The sequence below is a fragment of the Eptesicus fuscus genome, chromosome 8, assembly GCF_027574615.1.
Source record: "Eptesicus fuscus isolate TK198812 chromosome 8, DD_ASM_mEF_20220401, whole genome shotgun sequence".
NCBI lineage: Eukaryota > Metazoa > Chordata > Mammalia > Chiroptera > Vespertilionidae > Eptesicus > Eptesicus fuscus.
The window spans coordinates 99922641-99931515 of record NC_072480.1 but is presented as its reverse complement, the minus strand read 5'-3'; the positions used below and the strand labels follow the sequence as shown (position 1 = coordinate 99931515).

Sequence of the window (8875 nt, the reverse complement as noted above, 5' to 3'; positions counted from 1 at the left end):
TTTAGTTTTTGTTTTTTTTTAATAACTTCAAATTTAAAGAATACTTTTATATGTGAGCAATATTGGCCTTTTTTTCTGTGATCTACATTGCAATTTTTCTTCTAGTTTTCCAGCTGTCTTTCCACTGTGTTTATAGATTTTATCCAGGAAAAGGTTTGTTTCTTACATTTAAATTCATCAATCTTTCATTTTATTTTTTTCTCTGAATTTCAAGTCATAGTTAAACAATTTTTTTCTACTCTCAAGTTATAGAGAAATACATCCATGTTTTCTTATGGTTTTTGTAATATTCTTTCTAGTTTTGTGTGTTGTTTATATTAAAATCTCACATTTTGATACATATTAAACTTTTCAAGTACATTTGAAAAACATTCATATTGTTCCGCTATACACTTAAATCTAGAGACTTCTATTATAATTTTTATATGTACCGTATTTTCCAGCGTATAAGATGACTGGGCATATAGAAGATTTTCCTGGGTTAAAAAGTCGTCTTATACGCTGGAAAATATGGTATTTATCACATCAGTATATCCATCAGCATTCATATCATTAGCAAGAATTCAATATTTGGTTGCAATTTTTCATGCAAAATGTACTCAGTGAAATACACAAAACTTTCGTATACTCACTAGATTCTGACAAAGGTCTATACCTACTATCCCACGACTCTGTCAAAATAAAATAATGCCCTCATCTCACTCTCAGAATAAGCGATGTTTTTTTTTTTTTTTTTTTGGAACATGAATTAGTTTTGCCATCAAAGTTGTTGCATGGATGGATAGTGTATTTTCCTTCTGCTGAGTACAGCTCAGCTGTTTGCATACGCAACTTTTTTTCCATAGGATACTGAGGTTGTGTGCAGTTTTGAAGTACCCTATATAATAAAAGGGTAATATGCAAATTGACCCCAATGGCTGAATGACACGCTATAATGCATACTGACCACCAGGGGGCAGACGCTCAATGCAGGAGCTGCCCTGTGGTAGTCAGTGCACTCCCACAGGGGGAACTCGGCTCAGCCACAAGCCGGGCTGATGGCTGTGAGCGCAGTGGAGGTAGCAGGAGCCTCTCCCTCCTCCTCAGCAGTGCTAAGGATGTCCGACTAAGGAGCTTAGGCCCGCTCCCAAGGCTCCTGGACTGCAAGAGGGCACAGGTCGGGCTAAGGGAACCCCCTCCCCAGTGCATGAATTTTCGTGCACCAGGCCTCTAGTTATAAATAAAGCACCATGACTATTCTTGTACAGATTTTTAGTGAACATATTTTCCATTTCTTTCAAATATGTATCTAGGAATGGCACTACAAGGAAATGGGGCAAGTGACTGCTCAGTTTATGGGAAGTGTTCCAGAGTTTCTCAAGTGATGGCACCGTTTTACCTTTCCACCAACTATTTCTGAGAGTGCTGACTGCTCCATATTCCTGACAACACCAATTTGTCAATCTATTTTGTTTTCCTGTCATGCTGGTTGGTATGTTATGGTATGGCATTGTGGTTTTAACTTAGCTTTCCATAATGATGAGTAGCTTCAGTGATTTCCAGCTGTGTAATGGTCATTTATATATCTTCTACTTTAAAGTATCTGCTTTTCAAAAAATTAGTTATTGGAGATATGTGTATATTTCTGTGTGAATCCTTTATCAGATATATATCTTACGAATGTTTTCTTTTAGGCCAATGCCTGTCTATGTGTCATTTATTTTATTATTATTATTTCTGAACGGTCTTTTCCCAAAATGTGGCAGATGAATCAGAACAGTGACCATCAAGAAAAACTGTCACTAGGGGCTCCTTTTTAAAAAATAATTTATTTCCCCTCACCCCATGTATCCCCCCTAGCTGCAGCCGGGAAAAGGGCCACATGCCTATGTATTTTTAAGAGTGTCTCTTAATGGGAAGAATTCTTAAACTTTTTGATAATCTAATTAATCACTTTCCCCTTTGCAGTTATTACTTTCAGGGACCTGATAAACCTTTTTTCTCTTCCTTAAGTCGCAAAGATATTCTCTTACACAAAGATCTTTCTTTAGCTTAGCTGTGTGGATTTAGCTTTTATCCTTAGGAATATGCTTCATCTTGGATGTGAGCTCCTTTTCTCTGCGTGGATGGCCATTGCTGTATCACCGCTGTAAAATCATTCTCAGACAAATCACATGGCCCTTGTGCTTTTGTAGTAAATCCAATGACCGTACTGAGTGGACCTATTTCTGAACTATCCATTGTTTTCTGTTAATCGATTTTTGATATTTATGCCAATGCCACATTGCTTTGATTATTCTAGACTTGTAGTAAGTCACAAAATCAAACAGCTGCATTCTTATTTCTGTTCTGATTCTTCTGATTTTTTATAGTCAAGTTTCTTGGCATTTCCATATACACTTTAGAAATCTTGTCAATTTGTATATTTAGAGAGTCTCTGGATTATAGTTAAGATAACAGTGAATATATATATATATGCCATATATATATATATATATGTCATTTATTTTATATATATATATATATATATATATATAGAGAGAGAGAGAGAGAGAGAGAGAGAGAGAGAGAGAGAGAGAGAGCAATTGGAGAAGAATTGAAATCTTGATAAAATCCTATCAAATAAAGAGGGAATATGATAATTGACCATCACACCCTCACAAATGGCGGCACCCACAGCCAATAAGGAGGGAATATGCTAATTGACTGCCATGCCCTCAAAGATGGCGGTGCCCACAGCTACAAGATGGCAGCGCCCAGTCCCCTCAGCCCCACTGGGGAGGCAGGCACGTGGCATGGCCAGACCCGCTCTCAGGCGGGTCCGGCCACTCTGCGTGCCTGCCTTTGGAGTTCCCCAGTCCCCTCAGCCCCCCATCCTCCCAGGGCCGGCCTGAGGCGCAGGCAAGCCTTGGATGTCAGCTGCCCAGCCAACGCCTGAGGTACAGGCAATCCTTGGATGGTGGCTGCCCAGCCACCCAGGGCTGCCCGAGGCTCAGGTAACCAGGGCCGGCCGAGGCTTGAGCTGCCAGTAGTGGCAGCAGCAGAGGTGTGATGGGGCATTGCCTTCTCCTGATTGCCAGGTTGCCTCCCGCCCCTGAGGGCTCCCGGGCTGTGAGAGGAGGCAGGCCAGGCTGAAGGAACCCCCTCCCCTCCAGTGCATGAATTTCCATGCACTGGGCCTCTAGTTGAGTCATACTAGTATAGTCTATGAATAATGTATATCTCTCCATTTACTTAAACCTTCTTTCATTTTTCTCAGGAATATAAGAATGTTTTCCAGAATATATAAGAATATTATTGAAATATTTTGTTATTACTTTACCATAAAAATGTTGTCTCTAGTTAGAAAAAAAGAAACTCAACATCAGTTTACAATGTTATGGTATGAAGATGCTCTTACATTTAACAGCTCCCATTTTGAAAAGAACTGTGCTTTGCTCATACTTGAATTCAGGCTTTAGGTCTTTGTAACTCTATACAACTATTAGCCTCTTGTAAGCCCCGTACAATTGATCTGGATTCAAGGCCAATTGCCTAATTGTTGTCACACCTGTTTGTGACCTTGTGGGAAGCGACCCAGAGCAAACCACCCTCTCTGTGTCTTTCTGATCCCATCTTCAACTGGAAATGGTGAAGAGGTTGTCAAAATTTAAAGTTATAATAGAAGCAAAGTCTTGGAATAGTTATTTATTAGAGTGAAGCATCACTAAAGACCAACTGTTGTCATTATTATTTTCTTTTCTTTTTTTTCCTTCTGCCTGTCAGGTCCTTTTCTGCTTTAAAGGCTTTCTGTTCTCTTTGTCAATTTACTCAGCTTCTTCCAGGGAAAATGTCTTTTTATCTTTCATATCACAGCTTCGACATTCCTTCCTGGGAAAAGCCTCCCAATCATTTCCTATAAAGGGGAGCTCTCTGTTCTCCAACTCATTCACTGCCTTGTTACCTCCAAAGAGATTCACATTTTAAACACACACACACACACACACACACACACACACACACACACATTTTCTTTTTACTTTGCATATTTGTTTTTGATGCTTAATGTAGACATTAGGGACAGCACCTGCTCTGTTCACCTGTGTCTCTACTATGGTACCTGTGTTATGTAGATACTCAGGTAAAACTTATGAGATGAATTTTCAATGAGAAACGGGATAATCTAATTTCAGAAAGTTTGAAAATGGTTTCTGAGTAGAATTTTCATCTTCCGGAGTTACATGCTAACAATCATATGTGAGGTCTTATTTGGAAATATCAAGAAGGTTTTCTATAAGAAACATATACATGTGACTGTTTCTATTCTTCTCAGTAACCTGTGACTTAGAGGTGACCCCAGAGAAGATTTCTAAGGTTTGTCATTTTGTCAATGAAAGGGTCATCCTCCGGAATTCACACCTGAAACAATTCTTACAAAAACACTTTTATTTGTTTCAAGCGATGTTCTGAGGATTAATTATTTATTCACTCAACAAACACATATCAACTTCGTTTTAGTGTGCTAAGCACTCTTTTGAGAGCTCAGAAAACATAACTGAACAGAAGAGAGCTCATGTTACAGTGTTAGAAGGAGACTGGCATTTTTTTAAAAGAACATTGAAGAGAATCTGAGTCACGACTTGAAGGAAGTGACCTGTCATTTGAAATTCACTTTCCATTCCTTTAAAGAATATGCTCTGGCCAGAAGATCACTCAAAGTCTACACTTGGTCTGCATCTTCGCACCTCTGTCTTCTTGCTTTCCCTCCGTCCCTAATAGATGTCCCTTCTTCCTACGTCTCTGCCACCATCCTCGGTGCAAAGACTATTATTGTTCCTTGGCCTCCTGCATCACCCTCTCCCATCCCAGCGACAGATTAGTGAGCACTGGATTTTTCACTGACCATGTTGCTTACGTATTTGAAACTCTTCAAAAGCCCATCCTCGTTCTGATGACAAAGACAAAATATCGACAGAGCTGACGTGGCCCGGTGCCATAGGCCACCACCCTCACCCTGTGGCGGCACCTCAGTGTCTCTCCTTCGTCCCCTTTCTGCTTGGACTGGCCCTTCACAGGACAGTTTCGTATTTGTCTATGGATAGAAAAATAACTTAGGCTGTCATCTAGCAAACAATGAATTAATTTTCTTCTTCATTTTCATAACAAGAACACACACAACGTGCAATTTTACACAAAAAGGTACCGACTTCTATCAGTGTAGGCCCTTAAACATGGGATTCTGATACAGTGTTTCACATGAGACGCAGGGTGGGCGAAAGTAGGTGTGCAGCTGTGGGTACGTGGCTGAGTGTATGCTTGTGTTCTTATTGAATAAATATTGTACTGTTTTCCATATAAACAACTGTAAACCTACTTTTGCCCCACCCTGAATGTTGTACTACCCAGTATATTTTTGACGGGAGAAGATTGTTCCTTTGAGGCTGTTTTCAGTGATGCAAGCTTGAAAACTGGAAGACTTTGCCAGAGACAGCTTCTTGCATTGCGTATTTTAAACCTGGTTTCTCTCGGGTCCTTAAACTTCTAGTTTTTGGATGTCATAACACAGTTTCTAGTACTCTGGCCCCGGCTCTGCTCTTGCATCTTCAGGCTGATGAGTTAGCAGAGTGGTGGTGGGAGTGTGTAGTGAAACCCTCCTTACTCCTCGCTGTTACAGATAACAATAACTATGCACGGACGTAATCTTGAACCCCATAATTACATTCCACTATGCCGGAATTAAGTCTATTTTCAACTCAATTTCCTCTTAGCAAAATCCTTTAAATGGCCTTTCTCCCACTCTTAGGGGAAGGGAAGACAGAGTGGAAAGAAATAACACTCAAAGGAGCTAATGGTCAAAATATCGTCCTCTAAAAAGTAATTAAGCACATGGCCATTCCGACACAGTTAGGATCCCCACTGGTTTGGGAGGGGCTCGCTTTAGAAGTGAAAGTTACTGAAATTTAAGATCCATCAGCTCTGATAAATCTATCTCTTGTGCGTTGTTTTGGATATATTTATTCCCTGCCAGTTCATCTAAGCATTAAGAAACTAGCCCACGATTTTGTTCCATAAAATTTCCTTTTAGAATAAGTAATCAGTACCTCAGTCCCCCTTTTCTGGAGACCCAAATGCGGGGTCAGGGAGGGAGGGAATTAGCACGTCCTATTTATTTTATTCGTTTTCTTTTCTCTGTCTTCCTTTTACCAAGATGTAGAACACACACACACACACACACACACACACACACACACACTTGTTTTTATGGGTGTAGCTACCACCACAAGTTATCGTCCCATAGGGTCTCCTGCATTAGGAAAGGGGGGGGTTTCCCACTTTTCAATCATGAGATACAAAGCAAGTGATGATTTCAAGGCAAGGTCCTGCTGAAAGCACGTGACAAATACACGAAGGCAATCTCAGGCAGAGAGAAGTGATGTGTTAGGTGGACGGCCTTTACGATGGCCTCCGGGAGGCATGATGCTTAGCTGTCATCTCCGGGACCTTCGGTCCGTGCCCATTGAGGTTGCTGCATTTCTGATAATGACAGTCACAGGATAACTGGGTAAATGCAGGGCTCTCACCATCAGTCTCAAAGTGGGTTTCATTTTTTTCTTCTTTTCATATATTTTTGTTTCTCTAGTTTAGGATTTTTGCATCTATTTTCATGAGAAAGAACCTCTAAATTCCTTTTGTTATAATGTCTTTCCTGCGGTTTTTATAAGGCTTTTGATAGGTGGAATCTGCTAGTTAAGAAATGTTCGTTGTTTTTCTAGTTTGTGAGATGTGAAGGCTATAGAATAATTCTTTGTGTCTTTCACAAATCCTTGTGTTAAATCCCAAGGCCCCAATGCAATGGCATTTAGAAGTTGGCCCCTGGGAAGTAATCGGGTCATTTACATTTGCTTACTATGTTCTAGGTTCAATAAAACAGAAAGCTGGGGTATAGACAGGTCTCTTTTTCTCTTCTTTAATTTATCTTCCATAATCTCTTATTGATTGGATACCTTTCTCCATGGAAATGTTACTTAATGAACATCATATTATGTAATTTTTGCCTCCAACTCAATAAGATTTCATAATTGTAGAAATGATCTAAGATTCTGGTATAATGTAAAAGACTGTAATACCTCATTCAACCTTAAGTCATTGAACACTTAAATAGATTTATTTATTTATAATAATATCATATCCCCACATGATTATTTAGATTAGACATATGTATATTCAGGCATATTATTAAGAACATCTAAAACAACTCTCTCAAAAGAGTGATATTAAAATATGTGAAAAAGAGACAGGCTAATAAAATATCCAAATTGCCCTCAAAATAAAGCTTTATTCCTTCAAATGAGAAATGATGAGTACTTTTTCTGAGCATGTATTTTAACATACAATATCTACTGTAGCTGTGAATGTTGAAAATTTAGCAGATAAACGTTGTATGCATTTCAGAAGTATGGATGAAAATAAAAACGATGTATTCAGAATTTTATTCTTGACAGATAAAAGTATTCCTCTGAGTGGAAAAATTGTGTGATTAAGTATGTGAACTGTAAGGTTTAGTTATAACTACAAAAATAAAGCTGCTTTCTCTAATAATATGAACTAGTTTTAATTATTTGGATATATAATGATATTTTCAAGTCTCATGATCATCTTGGAAAATTTATCAATGATCAGCATATTTTCCATAGGAATAACTTTACTTATTAATTAATTAATGGTACCTATGAAATAAAGTTTTCTTTAAAGAAATATTTCTGTAGTACTTTTTTCAATTTCCTTCTATAGTAAAGCAGTTTATTTTTTAAAATTTCTATCACCTTTATTGAAAGGTTGTTTATTTTGCAAGACACCAAGGCATCCAGTAAGCAATAATGTGCCTTTTACGTATTTGCATTACCTTTTTTCCATCCAAATATATATTTTAATTGCTAGTTAAATCTAATAATCATTTATGTTTTACTTAATATTTAATTTTGCTTAAATATATTTATGGACCTTTTATTTCTATTTTATTATAGTGATTTATTATTAATATTAATTATAATATTTATGATCATTGCTACGATTAACAATAAGTGCTGATTATTAAAATCTATCTTAAATGAATCCTGCTATCACACAACCTCTCAGGTCTTGTAGTTGTATCAGTTAGTTGTTCTATTTCTCTCCTCCCCAACAGCCTGCATTGGGCTGAACTGAAGTTCTCACCTTCAGCACCTGTGGATTTGACCTTATTTGGAAATAGGGTTGTTGCTGATGTAATAACTTAATATGAGGTCATTCTGAATCAGAGTGGGCCCTAGTCCAACATGTCTGGTGAAAGAAGAGCAGAAGAGCAGAAGGGACAGACTCATAAGGGACACCATATGACAATGAAGGGGAGAATGGAGATCACAAAAGGAGAACTCAGAGAGAAGATTTGATAAAGTGAACAGAAACTCAGGTACTGTGGGTGATATTTAACAGCCTCAAAGATATAAAACTGAAATCTTATAAATGGAGGATAGGAAGAAAATAAGGTATACATGTTGTGTTTAAAGAAGTAATAGAAAATTAATAAATGTAGTGAGAAACATAAATTGACAGATATAAGAATTTTAGAAAATACTTGGCAGAATAATAAAAGGACCCCATGCCTAGGCAAAGCATAGTCAAGCAACTAAAAATCAAAGATAAAATTTTCAAGGCATTGAAAGAAGTAATATTTTAAGTAAGGCAAAAAAAAAAAACTTTCTTAAATGGGGTTTATTACTTTAACTATACATCAGGATAAAAGATAGTTATAAAATTAAAAAAAAAACAATGTCACCTGAAGTTGCCACATTTAATAGCTGGAAAAGGTTAAGTAAAGGCAAAAATCCTTAGAATATAGTAATAATAAAAGTATGTGTAGAAACAAACAAAATATTAA

General features: G+C 37.6%; 1 non-coding gene across 1 annotated transcript; it reads right to left on the bottom strand.

The window, feature by feature from the left end:
* Window positions 1-1719: 1719 nt before the first annotated feature.
* LOC114235275 (small nucleolar RNA SNORA16B/SNORA16A family) lies at window positions 1720-1862 on the bottom strand. The gene has a single exon (XR_003621458.2). It is a non-coding gene; the product is annotated as a small nucleolar RNA SNORA16B/SNORA16A family (small nucleolar RNA).
* Window positions 1863-8875: the final 7013 nt, after the last annotated feature.